The following is a 20,038-nucleotide window of genomic DNA, read 5'->3' as shown; positions in this document are numbered from 1 at the left end:
GGTTGCTGTGCATGTAGCACAGAGTGATGCAACTAAATTAATATAAACCAAAATTTGGGTTGATTAATTAAACGGCAAAGAAATGAAAATTGAGAGGAAATATCAGATTGAAGATTATGGAAATACAAATACGAGTCAGGAATACATGATGATATTTTCCGACCCTTGATGAAGGAAACTTAGGGCCCAGCTAAAGCTGGGGTACGTGTTTGATATTTTTAAGTTTGTTACTGAGTTATGACCTTTGGTTTGTACTCATAGAGTAATTTCAGACAAGGGACACCGTCTGTTTGTCACGCTATCTTATTTTCGGCCCGATAGATTCGTGCAACTTCTTAGTTTAATACCAATCTTAATCTTACTCTTATATCTCCTAGTCTCAATAGATCTATTGTATACTGGTTTTAGCGAGTTAGTTCTTGGAGTTTATCCAGAACAAGTACAACTGTAGTCTAAGATACATTCAAATTGTTCTGGTGCTGAAACTACAAGTAGTTTCCGCACTTACAAATAATTGTCAATGTTAGAGATGGAAAATAATTGGTTAGTTAGTAATATTTGATAGTGATAATTTTATCAATAATATAATTGTATTTATATCCAATTATAAATACTAATTTAGAACTGGTTCCACCCATCCGGGTTTTAGAGTTTTCAGTTTTCAATTGTTTATTGTAGTGAAGGACGGGCGATGTAGTTTTCTTTGGAAGCTTTGAGCAGTGACTTCTTGAAGAGAGGAGATATGTAGTTTATGTAGTTGTTCGAGAAGATGGAAGAAGACTGTTTTGTTCGTGCTTCAATATGGGTCTCGTTGATCGTGGGTAGTCTTGGGTGATAGTGTCAAGACTTCTGATCGATGCAAGGATGAATCAATTTCATCAAGTTTAGCGCGAGACTACGTGAAGGGTGAAGTTTGACTTTTCCGTGTGAAGTGCCAAGTGACTAGAATTGGTATGTGAGATCAACATCGAGATGGCCATTGGTCTGGTTCAATGGGTTTCCTTTGCTGCGATGTTGAGTCCATACTTAAAATCCGTTGAGAAGAGTTACTTCGGCAACAAACCAAATAGATTTGCCATTCCAATGTTCGAATGTAGTCGAGCTGTCATCTCTTTTGCTGCTCGTTTCTTGGGCTCTAAGAAATCTTTTCAAATTGCATTTATATACTTACATCTTGTTAGTTAAGTTTTATTTTTATTGATGATTTATTATTAGCTATTATCGCAAAAGAGTTTTTATTTTAGTTTGGTTATTTTAAAGAGTTGCTCACTCTGGAGCCACTCTTATCAAAAATAGAGTATCGGAGTCGGCGTGGGCATTTACTTCGAGCGATGTCGTTATGGTGGGTAAGGCCAGAAGTGGGTTATATTTTTATGGCCTCTTGTGCAGAGTCTCTTTGTATGTTCAACCTTTTGTAACATTTTCATTTCGTGTTTTTCTGTTTTGTTTTGGTTGTGTCCTTTTCTTTAAAACAGAAACATTTGTTTTGGGTTTGTCTTTCGACTTTTTTGTGTTTTATTTGTTTTTAAAAAAAACTTGAAGGTGGCTTTCAGAAGAATAATTTATCCAGTTTTAATCTGGGTTTAATCCGGTTTGGGTACCGTGGGACTTTTTTTCTTAGTCATGCTATTAGTTTGTGGTTTTGTGGCGTTAGTAAGCTGCGTTGGTTAGTTTAGCTTACTTTTATAATTCCTTCCAATTGGGTTAAAGGAAAGTTTGAAACGTGTGAAAACAAGTTAGAGTTGTTATCAGTGAAAGTTTAAACTTGAAAGTCATTATTTAAACAATTCTTCGTGGACGAGCTGTGCGATTGTGGAAAGAGTGTGTGACTTATGGGTGAGTGAAGAATTCAAATTTATTGAAGTAGCGTCTTATAAAAAGGTTAGTTTTCTTCAATTTGTTTGCATTTTTTTAATGAATTTACTACATAGAAACATTAATTTACTGCGATGGAATTTTCAATTTATGAATATACTGCTTTGGGAAAAAAATTCACTACTTCAATTACATACTGCGACTGTTAGATTGAACTTGAAAAATTTATAGAAAAGAGTTTACAGTTTTTTATTTGTTTTTATTTGTTTTAGATGATTGAATGGTGAAATCTAAAAAAGGGGCGTGAGACATATATAAAGAATAGTTATATGTTTTTGAATTTATCAGTTAAAATAATTATTTATACTTACAAAGTGTTGTCGTCGGCCAAAAATCCGTTTGGGAAGTTAGTGCGAATAGTGTCTGATGAGGTGAGGAGCTTGGCAAGCATGCGGATGAAATTTTTAACCTGAAGGAGAGGCCATAGAAGCTCGAGTTATCGGATGATGTTGTGCTCTTCACTATTGAGTGAGAATTCATGCGATGTATTTAGGATTAGCTTATATAGCTTGTAATTGTATTTAGTATTGTGAATGTATTCTAGAATGTGGACTTAGTGGGGCTGTAAATATTCGTGCGGGACGAGTAGTGGGCGGAACTCTTCAACATCAAAGGATTTGGTTAGTGGGCAGAATATGTACATTTGTCTTATGGGATCATAGTTACGGAGGATGCTGTGGAAGTTTTGAGCAGTGACTTCTTGACGAGAGAAGAGATGTAGTTGCTCGAGTAGATGGAAGAAGACTGTTTTGTTCGTGCTTCAATATGGGTCTCGTTGATCGTGGGTAGTCTTGCGTGATTGTGTCAAGACTTCTGGTCGATGCAATGATGTATCGATTTCATTAAGTTTAGAGCGAAACTACGTGCAGGGCGAAGTTTGACTTTTCCCTGTGAAAGGCCAAGTCACTAGAACCGGTATGTGAGATCAACATCGAGATGGCCATTGGTCTGGTTCAAGGGGTTTCCTTTGCTGCGATGTTGAGTCCATACTTAAAATCCATTGAGAGTTACTTCGGCAACAAAGCAAATAGATTTGCCATTCCAGAGTTCGAATGTAGTCGAGCTGTCATCTCCTTTGCTGCTCGTTCCTTGGGCTCTAAGAAATCTTTTCACATTGCATTTATATACTTACATCTTGTTAGTTAAATTTTATTTTAAATTATGATTTAGTATTAGTTATTATCGCAAGAGTTTTTATTTTAGTTCGGTTGTTTTAAAGAGTTGCTCACTCTGGAGCCACTCTTATCAAAAATAGAGTATCGGAGTCATAGTGCATGGTGTGGGCATGTACTTCGAGCGATGTCGTTCTGGTGGGTGAGGCCAGAAGTGGGTTATATTTTCATGGTCTCTTGTGCAGAGTCTCTTTATATGTTCAACCTTTTGTAACATTTTCATTTCGTGTTTTTCTCCGTTTTGTTTTGGTTGTGTCCTTTCATCAAAAGTAGAATCATTTGTTTTGGGTTTGTCTTTCGACTTTTTTGTGTTTTATTTGGTTTTAAAACAAAAAAACTAGAAGGTGGCTTTCAGAAGAATAATTTATCCAGTTTTAATCTGGGTTTAATCCGGTTTGGGTACCGTGGGACTTTTTTTCTTAGTCATGCTATTAGTTTGTGGTTTTGTGGCGTTAGTAAACTGCGTTGGTTAGTTTAGCTTACTGTTATAATTCCTTCCAACAGGGTTAACGGAAAGTTTGAAACGTGTGAAAACAAGTTAGAGTTGTTATCAGTGAAAGTTTAAACTTGAAACTCATTATTTAAACAATTCTTCGTGGGCGAGCTGTGGAAAGAGTGTGTGATTTATGGGTGAGTGAATAATTCAAATTAATTAAAGTAGCGTCTTGTTAAAAGGTTAGTTTTTTTCAATTTGTTTGCATTTTTTATGAATTTACTACATAGAAACATTAATTTACTGCCATGGAATTTTCAAATTCTGAATATACTGCTTTGTGAAAAAACTTACTACTTCAATTACATACTGCGGTTGTAAGATTGAAATTGAAAAGTTTAAAGAGAAGAGTTTACAGTTTTTTATTTGTTTTTATTTGTTTTAGATGATTGAATGGTGGAATCTAAAAAAAGGAGCAAGAGACATATATAAAGAAAAGTTGTATGTTTTTGAATTTATTAGGTAAATTAATTAACTATACTTACAAAGGGTTGTCGTCGGCAAAAAATCCGTTTGGGAAAGTAGTGCGAATAGTGTCTGATGATGTGAGGAGCTTGGCAAGCATGCCGATGAAACTTTTAACCTGAAGGAGAGGCCATAGAAGCTCGAGTTATCGGATGATGTTGTGCTCTTCACTATTGAGTAAGAATTCATGCGATGTATTTAGGATTAGGATATATAGCTTGTGATTGCATTTAGTATTGTGAATGTATTCTAGAATGTGGACTTAGTGGGGCTGTAAATATTCGTGAAGGGATGATTAGTGGGCGGAACTCTTCAACATCAAAGGATTTGGTTAATGGGCAGAATATATACATTTGTCTTATGGGATCATAGTTACGGAGGATGCCGTGTATGTTAGTGTTCTTTATACGATGAAGGAAGTTTAGAAAGTATGGTGAGGTACAGATTTTATAACCGCATTGGCAAAAAAAAGATTGGAATCGATTATAATCTACTTTTATACAGACATTCTACTAGTTAAAAATCGATTGTAGGTAACCCAATTAGACACTAAAATGGATAATATAAGGATTTTATACAGTTCAGGAAAAATCGATTTTATTGTCTAGAAAATAGATTTTTTTGCGGTATAAAATCTGTACCTCACCAAACTATAAAATCGATTTCTTTGGGTCCTTAGAAAATGCATTACAATCGATTATAATCGATTTTATACAGATTCTATACAGATTCTGTATAGATGTTATACCTCAAAAAAATCCATTTTCTAGACTATCAAATCGAATTTTTTCTGAACTGTATAAAATCCCTATATTATCCATTTTAGTGTCTAATTGGGTTAAATACAATCGATTTTTAACTAGTAGAAAATCTGTATAAAAATCGTTTATAATCGATTGCAATCTTATTTTGGGCAATGCGGGTATTCAGAACAGAGTCTTGTATTACATCATGCTTTTAAAAGATCAAGTTAAAAAAAGTTTAAAATTAAATGTCTAATTAGGTTGAAGAAAATTGAGTAACTTTGAACCCTACGCTGGTGAGCTCAATTGTTCAATGAACATATGTATCTTTTATGCTGCCTTAAAAAATTTCAAACTCCCTCAACAATGGAAAACTTTTGAACTCTCCCTAGTCAACTGAGACCATGACTAAAAATCTGAATTGTGTAACATCATCCGAGCCGACATTCAAAAACATGCAAATTTTTTAAAGAAATTTCTTAGAATTCCAATGTCTTGCCAATTTATTTGAAATAAATAGACGATACTACATTTCACAAACAGAAGCTAGATTGAAAGAAACTAAAATTGTCTAACAAATGAAAAACTTGAACAAATGACTAGAAAAGGATTTATATTTTTAAAATTTCGAGATGTCCCCGTACGCCATTTCACAAAAATGATATGCCCGTCGTCTAGTACTGCATTCCAGCGACCACATATTGTGCCTTTACTGTTTCGACCATTAAAAATGGGAAGGAATTTTTTGTTCGGGTTTGTTTTTTTTGCGTTCCACGCAAAATCAGGTACCACAAATAACCATCGGACTGAATCGAATGATATATCATATTCTTGCCCTTTCAGTCGTGATTCGAACATTAGAAAATTTCCAAAAAAAATCTGTGTCGAGAAAAACCAGATTGAAATTATTGATTTTTGCTTAATTTTGGGCAAGTAAATGGATCGAGTTTTATTCGTTTTAAAAGAAAATTTCTAATTTACGCTCAAAATGGAAAATTTTACCTTTTAAAAAAATATATGATTTCGTAAGCCTTATTTAGAGCTTCGCTGGCAAAAAAATACATACTTATTTTCTTGAAGACAATTGTAGCCGTTTATGCCTAATTTACTAAATTTCTAAGCGTTTGTACAGCTCTAACATCACACAAGGTACAACACTAACTTAAACTGAAAACAAAATTCTAAGGTTATGGTCAGAACACTGTGCACAGCAACCGGCTATCCTTGTTTACTTTGTAATAATTTTGAATCCGGACAAGTTCTGCTTTAACGCTAAGTGTGTATAGCACAAGGCGCTAAGCACACGTCTTTTGAAACAATTTTTGAACCGGATGAATTCGCCTTATACCTCAAGCGTGCATTCTTAGCGAAATTTTTTCATGCAAACGAGTCAAATCCCCATAACTTCGCAAAAAAAAACAATCACAGGTAGACCAGTCTTTTAATTTCAGGTACAGTCATCAATATCTTTCAGATGGCAAGGAAAATTCATAAACTTGTATCAAACAAGAGCACAAAAATCGAATCCTAAAATTGCGGTTTTAACAACGAGCGGCATTTCTAACACAAAGACAACCGGTTGATGTGCAAGAAGCTAAGTTCCAACCAGAAAAGCATCGAGGTGTGACGAGAGCATCTGGGCAAAAGCAAAAAGCTTAGGCATATTCGATAGTAACACTAAACAGGTATATTTGAAAATAGTTTTCTTCGAAAAATGAATGGAACAATTTAGAACAAAGTTTTAGACTTTTATACTTGCTTTTTTCTGAAGTGGCGCTAATTGAAAATTTTTAAAGTCGTCCGAATCACGACTGCAACTGCCGCTCGAATCGCGCAAAAATTTGGGAACTTAAGAGAAATCAAAGACTTTTGCCGAAAAAGCACAAGAAAAAATCAAAATGATAAGTTTTTGTTTTGAGTTTTTTTTCTGGGATAACGTACGTCCGGTGATTGTAAAACGCACACAGCAACCAGTTGCTCTTTCTCGTGTTAACTTATACTATATTAGTCTGAAATTTTTGTTAGGAGAGATGGGAGTAATGTCGACTGCTCCCACCCACACTTTCAAGTGCAAAGTCACTAAACTCACCCCCTCTGGAGCCGGGGACACGAATGGGAGAAGAGCCCGCTTTTTGTTCGGATACAACATGAACTCATCTGTCGTCTGGTATGACTGTGTCAGCAACTGTGGTGTGACAAGAATCAATAACCTATGCGATGAGAAGTTCCTGACTGTTTTGTTCGTGCTTCAATATGGGTTAATATCTTGTTAGTTAAGTTTTATTTTAAATTATGATTTATTATTAGTTATTATCGCAAAAGAGTTTTTATTTTAGTTCGGTTATTTTAAAGAGTTGCTCACTCTGGAGCCACTATTATCAGAAAAAGAGTATCGGAGGCGTAGTGCATGGTGTGGGCATGTACTTCGAGCGATGTCGTTCTGGTGGGTGAGGCCAAAAGTGGGTTATATTTTCATGGTCTCTTGTGCAGAGTCTCTTTGTATGTTCAACCTTTTGTAACATTTTCATTTCGTGTTTTTCTCTGTTTTGTTTTGGGTTTGTCTTTCGACTTTTTTGTGTTTTATTTGGTTTTAAAAAAGCTTGATGGTGGCTTTCAAAAGAAAATTTTGAAATCTGGGTTTAATCTGGGTTTAATCCGGTTTGGGTACCGTGGGACTTTTTTTCTTAATCATGCTATTAGTTTGTGGAATTGTGGCGTTAGTAAGCTGCGTTGGTTAGTTGAGCTTACTTTTATAATTCCTTCCAACCGGGTTAAAGGAAAATTTGAAACCTGTGAAAACAAGTTAGAGTTGTTATCAGTGAAAGTTTAAAATTGAAATTCATTATTTAAACAATTCTTCGTGGGCGAGCTGTGCGATTGTGAAGAGTGTGTAACTTATGGGTGAGTGAAGAATTCAAATTTATTAAAGTAGCGTCTTGTAAAAAGGTTAGTTTTCTTCAATTTGTTGGCATTTTTTATGAATTTACTACATAAACATTAATTTACTGCCATGGAATTTTCAAATTATGAATATACTGCTTTGGGGAAAAAATTAGTACTTCAATTACATACTGCGATTGTTAGATTGAATTTGAAAAATTTAAAGAGAAGAGTTTACAGTTTTTTATTTGTTTTTATTTGTTTTAGAAGATTGAATGGTGGAATCTAAAAAAAAGGAGCAAGAGACATATATAAAGAAAGGTTGTATGTTTTTGAATTTATTAGTTAAATTAATTAATTATACTTACAAAGGGTTGTCGTCGGCAAAAAATCCGTCTAGAAAATTAGTGCGAATAGTGTCTAACGATGTGAGGAGCTTGGCAAGCATGCGGATGAAATTTCTAACCTGAAGGAGAGGCCATAGAAGCTCGAGTTATCGGATGATGTTGTGCTCTTCACTATTGAGTAAGAATTCATGCGATGTATTTAGGATTAGGTTATATAGCTTGTGATTGTATTTAGTATTGTGAATGTATTCTAGAATGTGGACTTAGTGGGGCTGTAAATATTCGTGTGGGATGATTAGTGGGCGGAACTCTTCAACATCAAAGGATTTGGTTAGTGGGCAGAATATATACATTTGTCTTATGGGATCATAGTTACGGAGGATGCCGTGTATGTTAGTATTCTTTATACAATGAAAGAAGTTTAGAAAGTATGGTGAGGTGAAATTGGAGTTAATGAATGTGAATCTGTGCTGTGGGTTTCGTGATGGTGTGTTAGTTATGTAGTGGTGTTGAATAAATTTATAATAGGTGTATGTGTGGGTTGGTTTAGTGCGTAATATTATCTCGTGTGAGCAGTGCAAGTCAGGTTCTTTTGGTGTGAGTAAAACAAAGGTTACTGAAAAGTGATTAAAAATGTTGAAATAAGAATCATAAGCTTTGGTGTCTCGGAGTGCTGTAGAAATAATAACATCTTGTTTTTTATTCATATGTTAATTACAAATACATGTTCTGATTTTATAAAAAATTTCTCAGTTAATTGGGAATTAGTGTTTTCATCTTCTTCTATCACTGTGTCTTCAATATATCGTGCAATCGCGTGATAGTAGTGGTTAAATGAAAATCTGTTTGCTTTTTGGGCAACAAATCTGTTTAATTATTGTGACAGTCCTATGGTTGTGAATTGCTTCTCATGCAGTGCTGTATTTAGGTGATGTAGACGGGATTGACAGATTTCATTGTCGGCTGGGTTATTGTACAAGGGAGTGATAGTGGGTTTGTGAAGTGATAGTGAGATGTCCCATCATAAGCTGGAAAGCAGGCTATATTCGTCTACAAAATTCCGTTGCTGATCATTAGTGTGATAGTAGGTGTATTGTAGAAAAAAGGGTAAATTACATTTGAGGACTTCTTTAGAATTAGTGTGATGCGGGTGAAGGGAAAACAGTCGGGATGGTCGGGTTGGTGAAGTATTTGGGCATTGGGGTGCATTCATTTGAATACTCGGTGGGCTCGGGTTTTTTCTACTGTGGAGGCTGGGCTGGAGGAGGAAATGGATCGTGATAATTGGTAAATTGTTAATGTATTAGTGTTTTGAAGCTGTTGTTGTTAAGTGATGAAATTGTTCAGTTCGTACTCTAATTTTTCATTGATGGGGCCAGGGAGTCGGGTTGATCACTTGTCATTGGGGAGAGGGTTGGGGTTGCGTCTGTGTCGGAAGAAAGAGCTGGGGAAGTTTCATCGGGAGTTGGGGGTGAGGAGTGGACGGAAGGGGGTTGCGAAAAAGTACACAGGCTGGGCTAGGAATTCAGAAATTCATCTGGGTTTCAATATCGGAATTATTAAATTGTGATATCGTGTGAAAAACTGTTTGTGGAATCATCAGAATCCACGCGTGGTGAATTAGTAGTAATTAGGGTAAGTGTGAAGTGAGGTCGGAAATTGATATGCTAGAACAGTGACGTTGGAGATTGGATGGGTAAGAAAGGGAACGAATGAGGGATCCAATTTGGCGGCTCATCGTGCGCTAAAAAAAATTGTTCTGAGAACGAAAATTAGTGGCGCGTAGCTGTTTTACGATTCGTTCATATGTTTCTTCTATATTTGGTTGATGGGCTAGTATATGAGTAACTGGGCTTTGTGGGTAGCTATGACTTGGAGAGATACGTTATTGCTGTATTTCTATAGTTTCGTGGTACTAAAGATAATGGATGGTTATTATGAAAATTGTGGAGCAGTAGCTGTTGTATTTCTGTTGTCTTGTGAAGTATCGTATGCATTTGGCGTGGCTGATAATTTTTTATTGTTTTCACTTATTTGAGCGTCTGAAAGAACTTTATTATTTGAGTTTGAAAATATTTGAAATAATTTCCTGCAAACAATATGCGTGCTACACTTGCTTGTTTGTTGACTTGTGTGTATTGCGCATGTGTTATAGATTCCTTTTAATAATGAGAAGAGAAATCCAAAAAGTTAAACATGGCGTATAATATAGTCATTCTTTCTAAGATGTAATAGGGCCATCCTAGAAAGGCGAGAAGTTCCTTTTTTAAACTTAAAAAACTAAAAACATTATTAGGTGAAATATCTTGTGGAAGGTATTTTTCACCGTTTAAGTATATGTAATCTTTTTCATCTTTAAAGTATCAGCTGTAGTCTTGTGCATATATGTCTGAAAATCCTGCGGTTTCGGCAGGTGTTCTTAAATTTTGATCTATTGATTGTCTTTGGATTGTATCCATTTTTGTCCGAAGTTCTTGAAATTGTTTGGTGCGAATGTGATTTTGTATATCGGATGTGGAGTATATACCTATTGATTGTAAATCTATTAAGGGGTTACGAGCAATGGCTCTGATACTTTCCCGTGAAATTTTCTTTATTGGTGGCATTAGTGTGTGGTATGGGGTGAGAAGATAGTATTTGTCTTCATCTGGGTTTAGCTATATAACATTGTGGCTATTTTCAGATCCCAAAAATATGTTCGTCTAGAAAGTGTATCGAAAAAATGCTCTTTATTTTTGTAGAATATAGGGATTCTTTTATAACATCTTTTATCTTCAAAAACATACAATAGTGATACTTTTGTAGTACATGTGTAGTACCATAGTATATTTCCTTCGTAATCGATGAAATTTCATCTTTCGCCTGATAATAAATATCCTGCGTAAGGTTTTTTTAATACTGCTAGTGCAAGTGATTGTAGAACTTGTGTTCGTTCTCGTTCACATAAGTGATGGAGTGTTTTTTATTCTGATAATGACATTTCTTGAAAAAATTCTGCTTATTGTATAATCCAATTTCATATCTAAGTGGATGTCATAGTGGATTGCGCCAAAATAAGTATTGTTCATGAGTGATCGTTCTTGTAAACGTGTGCTGCCTTTGTCTTGTGGGCGAAGTTTTCAACCAGTTTTTTCTGTAGTTTTCAAAAATGTTACTGGGATGTATGAGTTTTCGTCACAAAAACTCTTTGAGTTGGGTTTATTATAAATTTTCCTGTTTTCATTTCGAAACATTTTTCGTTTTCGACTTTGAAAAAAGGAGTATTATATTTGCAAGTGAGTTCTCTTTCGGAATAGATTTTGAAAACCTGTTAATTTATTTTCTATTCCATCAATATTTTTATAACGGTTTTTTAATTTTATATTTTTTATATTTTTATATTTTTATAACGATAAAATGATAGATCTTATTTTATCAGGGGTTACTTTTCAAAAGGAAATTGATTCAATGAAATATTTTTGATGAAATTTAATCAGTCTTGCGTGAATTCTTGCAACAACTTGAAATGTGGTTTATGTCTCTTCAGGGAACCAAACGATGGTTGCTTGTGTTCTTGTGGTAGGATCGCAATAACCTTGGCCATTTTTGCAAGGTAGGCGTATTTCTTGATAAATTATTGTGTCGTCTTTTAAATCTCGCAAAAATTGTATTTTTCTAATTGAATTTTCCAATTAAAAAAAAAACATTTCTTGATATCCTTTGTTTTTTGTGTCTGCTTTACAATGGAAGAAGAAATTCTTATCGTGTAGGTCATACGTTAATCGTCCGTGTGCGCCGTGGAACGGATACTTATGGTCTAGTTTTATATGACCTTGGTATCTCTCAAGTTCTGTTTGATGTTCTCAAGATGATGTTTGAGTCTGGAAAAACTTGAAAATTTACCAATTTTCGATTTGTGCCTTTGTTTGTGGTTAGTTTTAATCGTTTGAGCTTGTTTTTATAGTCGTCGGGGTTAAGATGCTAAAGTCTTTCTACGTTGCTTTGATAGAAAGATTCGTGATCGAGACTACTTTTGTTTCCATTTGAGACTTGGGAACAATGTACTTTATTCTCTGAAAATGTCGCTGTGAATTTATATCCCGATATGGTTGTAGCTCGAGCTTTTGAAAAAAAGGACGCTACTATATTTGTTGTTTCTATTTCTAGTGGTTCTGATTCGCATTGAGTTACCTGGTTTAGGGCGTATTTCTGTAGTTTTTTTTATTCAGTTTCTTCAGTCATAATGTGTAACTAATAAATCTTGTGGTCGTATTCGAGGGGGGAGGGGCAATTTTGATGGGATGTTGGTTCTAAAAGAACAAGGGAGAGAGGGTTTGTAGGAAAAAAAATTATTCAAAGATACATGTGTAGGATAGTCCAGAATATGGGTTATAGAATGTTATGTATCCAAGTGTCTTTTTTGTATGTCTATCGTATTTATAGATAAGTTCTGTTGTGATAAATAGGGGATGTAAAGATTGAGCTGTTATATTTGGTGGAGCTAGGTGTAGAGGGTGATGTACTAATTTTTTTTTAATTTCACTGTTATTTCAAATTTTAAGTGTTAACTTGTCTGGTGTAAGGATCTGTATATTGTGTTCTTGTATGTCTTTGTGGATATCGTGTGTATTGTAACCAGTTAAGTGTCCAATTAAGTAATCTGTTGCAATCAAAAAGTTGACCAAATAAGGGAGGGGGTGCTACAATTGTATTCCAATCTAATCGTAAAGAAATTTAGTGGAAATGTTGTAGTTGGAGTTTGACTTATTGTTGAAGGGGTTGAAGGTAGTGATAAAGTTTCTAGTAGTGACAAAGATGTATCGGATGAGATATCTATAGGGTCATTCGCTAAGTTTGGCTCACCTTGAGTGGTAACTTGTGTCGTCCAATGTGGGAGACGTTGTGTTGTTGTTGGGGTTAAAGGGATTTTCACGAACTTGTTCAGATGTGGGGGTTGTTCCTAAGTAATCCGATGGTATGTTTGGAGTTCTTTGTTGTGAAATTGTTTGTAATTGTGGGAGGTACTTTGAATTGTGTTACTGGCAAGGTTAGAGGATTTGGGGATGGTGATGAGGGTATATTAAAATGAACTCTGGGTGTTGTAAGATTTCTATTTCGTCTGGGATGGATTATTTGTCTATCTATTGTAGATGTTTGATTTTTGTTTTAACTAGGATGTCTTGTTCTATTAAGGTCTCGTTGGAGAGAAGGATAGATGTTGTATGCTGGTTCGAATTGCGGTTCGCTTAGAAAGGCATGACGAACTACGGGTATTAAATGTTCTGATAGTACCGCGCGTCTTTCTGCAAAAGCAAGGGGATTTTCTTGAAGTTAAATGCGTATTGATGATTGCGTTTGTTTTGTTTTGTTTGACTAGACGTTGGCGTTGTTGGGACGTCGTAGTCTCGTGGGAATTGTTGTACTGGTGGTTGAAATATTTCAAATATTTTTTCTTATGAAGAAAATCTGTGTTGTTTATAATATTCTTCTATGAAAATGATTAAGAGGATTGTTGCTAGTGCAAAGGTGATCATTGCCTTTTTTATACATTTACATATTGTCAAAATTAGGGAAACTAGACAGGTGACAAAAATTATTGAAAGAAGAAGGATGTCTTTCTTGTTGAATAAATGTCTTAACATTTAGATAGTTGTTGAAATATCGTACCTGAGGTGGTCAAGGAAATTTGCGAAGTTGAGGTAGGTTTTCGCGAGGCAATGACAAATTACGAAAAAACTGCAAAAAATTATGAGGAGGAGAAGGAATATTTCAAGGAGGTCGACAATAAAAAATATACTGAGTTGAAACAAGATTGTTAAGAATGAAAAAAGTCTTGAAATTATTGTCTTGAGGAGTCGAACTGTTTGAGAGAGAAGCATTTGAGAAATGATTCGTCTTGTCGAATGATTTTTTACCTTCTCGTGACCGCTAATGTGTCGGCTAATGAAATGGTGTCAGAATAAAATGGTTGGTCTGGATCTGGGATCATATTTGATATTTGTTCAGTGAGAAATGTTTTTATTTCTTCAAATTGTTTTTGGTGTTATGTCGTCCATTCAAAATTATTTTGTTGTCTGAGAATATTATAGAATGGTTTGAAGTATAATTGCATTTTATAAACGTATTTACTTGAAAAGTTTAGCATTCCAAAAAATTCTTGGATTTTCTTTTTATTTGGAGGTTGAAGTTTTATGATTGCGTCTATGCAAGATTTTAATAGAGTGATTGTATTTCCTTCAATATTTCCAAGGAATTTTACACGATTAAGAAAGAAATGTGATTAATCTGGGGCTGCTTTCATGTTTTCCTTAAGTAGAATTTGGTGATATTTTTCCAATACTTTAAGCAATTCGTGTTTTGTTTGTGATTGCATGAAAACATCGTCCAAATAGGTTATAACATTCTTGCTGAGAATAAGTGGTCGAAAAATTTAACTCATGAATGCTGAAAAAGCTGCTGGTCCTATGGAAATTCCATAGAAAATTCTATAAAATTCGTATTGTTGATTTCCAATAACATATTGTGTTAAGCGTCGTGATTGTTCGTCTAGTGGCATTTGATTATACACGCTGTTCATTTCAGCTGTTGTAAAGTATTACCGATTTATTTTAGTGAGAATTAGTTGAATTGGTTCTATAGGCCAATTACATTTAGATTCATCAATAAGTGAATTCAGGTATCTAGCATCTAAAACAATTTTTAATGATTCTCTTTTAGCGAGGATAATGACGGGGTAAGTGAATGTGTTTCCTTTTGGTTCTTCTTCTTTATTAATTAGAGAAATGATTTCGTATTGTTCTATGATATCTAGTAATCTTTTGACTTTATCCTTTAAGTGAATTGGAACTTTACTTGCTCGTTGTTTTTTGAAAACTGCGTCAAGTTTTAGAGGTAGATGTAGTGGTGAATTTACTTTTCCAACATCAAATTTAGTTGGAGCATAAACCATCGGGTGTTAAAGTAATAGTTCTGCGAACTGTTCAAATTCTTGTTGTGTAATTTGAGCGTGTTGGAAATTGAACATTTTAAGAAATTTCTGTCGTTCAGTGGTATATTTTGAAATTTGGAATGTTGGTTCAAAATAAGGTGTTTTTGTTAAGTAGTCTGTATTCCATTTTGAATCACTAATTATTGAGGATTGTTGATCGACATATATCTAATAATTCAACGATGTTATTTGCTCTATATGCTGCTTCTACTGTGGGAAAAATTGTTGCATTGATTTCACGTTATCCTAAAAGTTCTAAGGGTAACGTTATTTTATATGGGGAATTATTGTATACGTGCAAAGAAATTATATCTGAACTTGTTTTTTGTGTATTTGATTGATGATATTATTACTGGAAAAAATTTATGGAGTGGTTTGAATTCAAGGTCGGACATATATAGTCGTTATTTTATTTGAATCTTTGTTGTATTGATGGACTTGACTTATTGAGAAGTTGTATACATATCCTGATAATGGTTTAAACTGTTTTCGTTCTTGGTTGTACATAGGAAAAAATTTTGAAAAAATGGAGGTTTTTTATTTATTCTTTACAAGAAAGTGAGCGATGTGTTATTCAATCTTTAGTACTTATCGTTTATATGTAATTTGCTATTTAGGATAATGATACTGGGGATGTGTTCAGTAATAAATGGTATTCCAACGATATTGTGTTTCATATCTGTGATATGAAATGTTTGTTTGAAAGGTTTATTTAAAAGTTTATTTTGCTCCATTGTACGAGTGGGAACGAGGAGAAATTGAATTTTTCCATAGTTTGTTAGACTTAATCTTTGTGCTGTAGCTAATCTCCTTGAAGTCTTTAAAGGTAGCATTTTTGGATGTAAAGTTTGCATTTCATTCCATGTGGGAATATTTATAATATTTGATTCTGCTCCTGAGTCTAAAAAATCAATTTTGAGGTCTGGTGATTGAAAACCTTTGCTTATTGGACATTCTAAGAGAAGTGGGATTGTCCAAATTTATTCTTTAGATGGTTGTAATTTATTTGCTGTATTTTGATAAATATTGCTGGTACTTGAACTTCCTTGAAATTTTTGTTCGGTGTAATCTGTTATGTTTTGTGTACAGTCTGATTTTTCTAATTTATTAAAATTTTCATTGTTTTGATAATAATTCGATTAAATTGGTGTTTCGTATTCATTTTCAATCTGAAGCATGTTTATTGAAAGCATATTTTTTGTTTCGCTCTCATCATTTGAGGATTGAAAATTTACGTGGTTTGGTTGTAACTCTGAGTTTTCTGTGTTGTCAAAAACGGGAGGGTCTGATTGAGTTTCTTCAGTTGATTGTACCTGATTGATTTGTCTTTGATGTTTAGGTGTACTAATTCTATAAATTTGTTGTGAATTTTGATAGTGTATTATTCCTGTGTGATGACTGAAAATAATCTCTGTAGATTTGAACAATTAGAATTTCGGTTCCTGGAACTGTCACGTGATTAATTCTGATGATTATTATAGTTTGATCTGTTGTTTGAATAATTTCGTGATTTAGTATCAGAGTATTGTCTATTTCTATTGTTTGAGTAATTCCTGTTTCGATTATATGAGGAATTTATGGAACGGCCGCTTGAATAATATCTATTTCGAGAGTTTGATTGAGAACGATTTCTTTTATAATTTGGGTATTTACTTCTGTTTGAGTTCGATCTTCAATAATTTTTTCGATTTTGGTTGTTTTGACTGTTTGATCTACTATATCTATTTTGTGAGCAATTTTGTGAATTTCTTCGATCTGGAGATCTTCCGCTATAGTTATTTCCATAAGGTGATTATTGTCTATAGTTATTATAAATATCTGGGAGAGGTTTTCCTGAACTATTTTTACTGTGAATCTTTTTGTTTGGTAAATTCTGAACTTTTTTCATGTACTGATAAAAGGATTTATTTGGTTCTTTATGTTTCTGTGGTTTGTTCTGATTTTCTTGTTGTTTTCGTCTACATTCAGCGATGCTAAGTCCATACCTACGGCAATAATTACACCATTTTTTAAATGATTATTTACCTTTAAAATTTGAGTTTTTCTCGTAGATATTTGATAATTGAGTGATTTTTTTCAGCTAGTTCAGTGTCGCAGTCATGAATGTTATTTATTTGTGAAGTAGTTGTACCGATGTTGTTTACGTATTCTAATTTTAAGTTTTCTGTTTCTTACAATTTCATAGTGATTTCAGCTTGTTCTAATTTTTCTACTAGTTTTCGGAAGTCTATATCAGGTTCTCGAATTGAAGATGGATGTGATGCTCTCTTTTTTATTGCTATTTTTCGTAGTTGTGGTGTGAGAGTCATCATTAACACTTCTGTCATGTTTGTGCTTTTATAATCATGCGTATTAAGAGAATATGCTTTTTTCACTAATGTTTCGATTCTTACTGCAAGTTGCTTAAATGTTTCATTGGAGAGTCTACGGATTTCGTTGCACAGAACTCTTTGATGTTGTTTATTTCTTTCAGAGTCGAAGATTTTTGAAAATTCTTGTGTGAACCTTTTCCATTCTTTGGATTAGAGCTGTGCAATTTTGATGAAGTGGCGTATTTACTGGTTCAGGTAAAATATTTAAAATTAGGTTAGCTGTGACTGCGTTTAAGTTATCTTCTACTGAGTATTCACGGTCTGTTCCTGTGAATACCATTAGTGGTTTATTGAAAGATATAGAAGGTCCACCAATGACGTATAGATTCATAGTCATATGGAGTGAATCAGCGGCATTTGGTTGAGAAAAATTTGTAAGTTGTGTTTTGGTAAATTCATATTGTTGTAAATAAAAACGGTAATGGGATTTAATTTTGCATTTGCGTTGGTTGAAAACTTTGTGTATTCATAGGATTTTGTGATTGCAAATTATTATTATATGATGCTGAGTTTTGTTTCGGAGGAAAAATTTGTCATGATTGTCGTATTTGTTCATTTCGTGTATATAGTTCAAAAAGATCTGGTTTATAAATAGGATCTGGTGGATCAAAATTTCAGTTATTATTTAGTTGATTTGTGTTAAATCGTTGTTAGTTTTGACTAAAATAGTCTTCATCTTCTGAATATTGTGGTTGGTTTTTTTGTAAGATGTTTATTAATTATATTTTTGTTTTGATGAAAGAACGGGAGGTTTTCGCTACGATCCACTGTAGCTCAAGGTTGATCGTTGAAAAAACTTAGTGAGAGGCTAGTTGTGATACTTGTTGATTGTAGTTTTGTGCATGTGGTTGGTTTTGACTGTTCATATAGGAGCGTTTTGTTAATTTATTTTTGCAAAAAAGTTGTAGTTATGATCTGAAAAATTGTTTCTATTAGACGTTTTTTGTTTGTTTGTTTGTCGTGATGTCATTGCTGGTTTAAATGTTTGATAATCTATTTGTGAGTGTTTTGGAGTAACAGAAAGTTTTACTGGAGATTGTAGTTGTTTGTGGAAATGCGGCATTTTTGTATAGTGGAGTTGTAAGTGTAGTATGAATGGGGGAAATGCTTTGTCGTGTTGTTGTTGGCATTGTTCCGACTATTTCTTCCTTAATGAAATGTGATGGAGTATGAATATCTTGTTGTGTAATATTTCTTGTTCCATTCTAATTTTCGTGTGTATTAATGAATGTGGAGTTTAACTATTATTTCCTGTTCTGTCAGTAAACACTGCATTTTAATTTTAAGGTGTTGCATCAATAGTAAGTGGAGTTATTCTAACGTAGTCTTTATCAACAGAGATAGTAGTGATTGCTGTACTTGATATATCAGTTGTTATATTAATAAATGGTGGATGAGACCAATCAGGGTCCCAACTATAATCTGTTTCTTCTGCTAATACAGTTTCATTGTCTGAGCTTTGCCTTCGAAAACTTTTTCTTGATTGTGCTATGAGATCGATGTTACGGACAAAATTATCAATTATAAACCATGCTAGTATTCTATGTAAATCATGTTTGGTTTACACGAATTGTATCTAAAAATTTTGAGAAAGATAGATATCTGGTCTTACAATTGAGTGCCGGGATGTTTGAGGCGGTGACTCATTTTCTGTTTCTTCCAATTCTAATATAGATATATAGCTATAAACAAGTGAAAAATCGTTTGTGAAAATTGAATTTGCTTTGTGAATTTTGTATATTTTTTATATAATCTTTGAAAACTTTTGAGAATTCTATATCTATATCATCTGTTTGTATTTGAAGTGTAGGTTGATTTGATTGTTGTGATAAAAATTCAATTGTGAATATACCGTAATATTATGTCATATGACATAAACCTTTGAGATAGTGATCAAGGATTTTTCGTTTTTTTCTTATTTCAGGAAATTCTTGTTTACATGGGCTATTTTCTTTTTCGAATGAATTTACAAATTAGTTGGGAAAAAATTGTACTTAACCTCGAGCGGGATCACTTTGTGGTTGTTTGAAAAATAGAAGTATCGACTTATCGTCGATATTTTCGTTGTATTCTATCTTTTTTTTTGTACTGTAGAACTGTTAATATGTAACTTTCAATATGTCTTATTGGTTGACTCCAATTATATGGGCGTATTGGTTTGTTATTGTATGATTTCTTCATTCAGCGTTTTCCTTTAATTGATAAGGGTGTTGTAGCTTCAGAGTCAGAAAAATATTTTTGATATTCTATTGGGTTATTCTTATTTATTGAATCTTTCAAGTCTTTAAGTTCTGTATTGTGTTTGTATCTGATTCTGAAACTGCGTTTCGTCTTTTTGAAAATCTTTTTTTGATCATTTGCTTTTGTTTTGTTATAACTGTATTTTTCTGTGTTTGTCTTTTTAATCTAATATATACTATTGTTTGTCTGTGCGATGTGATTACCAGATCGTATCTTTCGTTTTTAATTAAACAATTATGAAATATGATTGTTTGTTCATTGCCTAGATTATGTCTTGACATAAGGTTAAGGATGATGGGTGCAATACACGGGGGTTAGAGTTTCTAATTTCCTAAACAGTTAGTTCTTACGGTTTTTGTGTGGTTATCCTAACTTGGGGCATAGATTGTCGTGGTTGACGGATTGGGGAGAGAGTATATCAATTCGTGAGAATGATTTTTTGACTTTCTCAAGACTAGGTTTTAATTTATGATTGACTTACTT

This window comes from Symsagittifera roscoffensis, chromosome 9 (assembly GCF_963678635.1).
Source record: "Symsagittifera roscoffensis chromosome 9, txSymRosc1.1, whole genome shotgun sequence".
NCBI lineage: Eukaryota > Metazoa > Xenacoelomorpha > Acoela > Convolutidae > Symsagittifera > Symsagittifera roscoffensis.
This window is presented reverse-complemented; position numbering follows the sequence as displayed.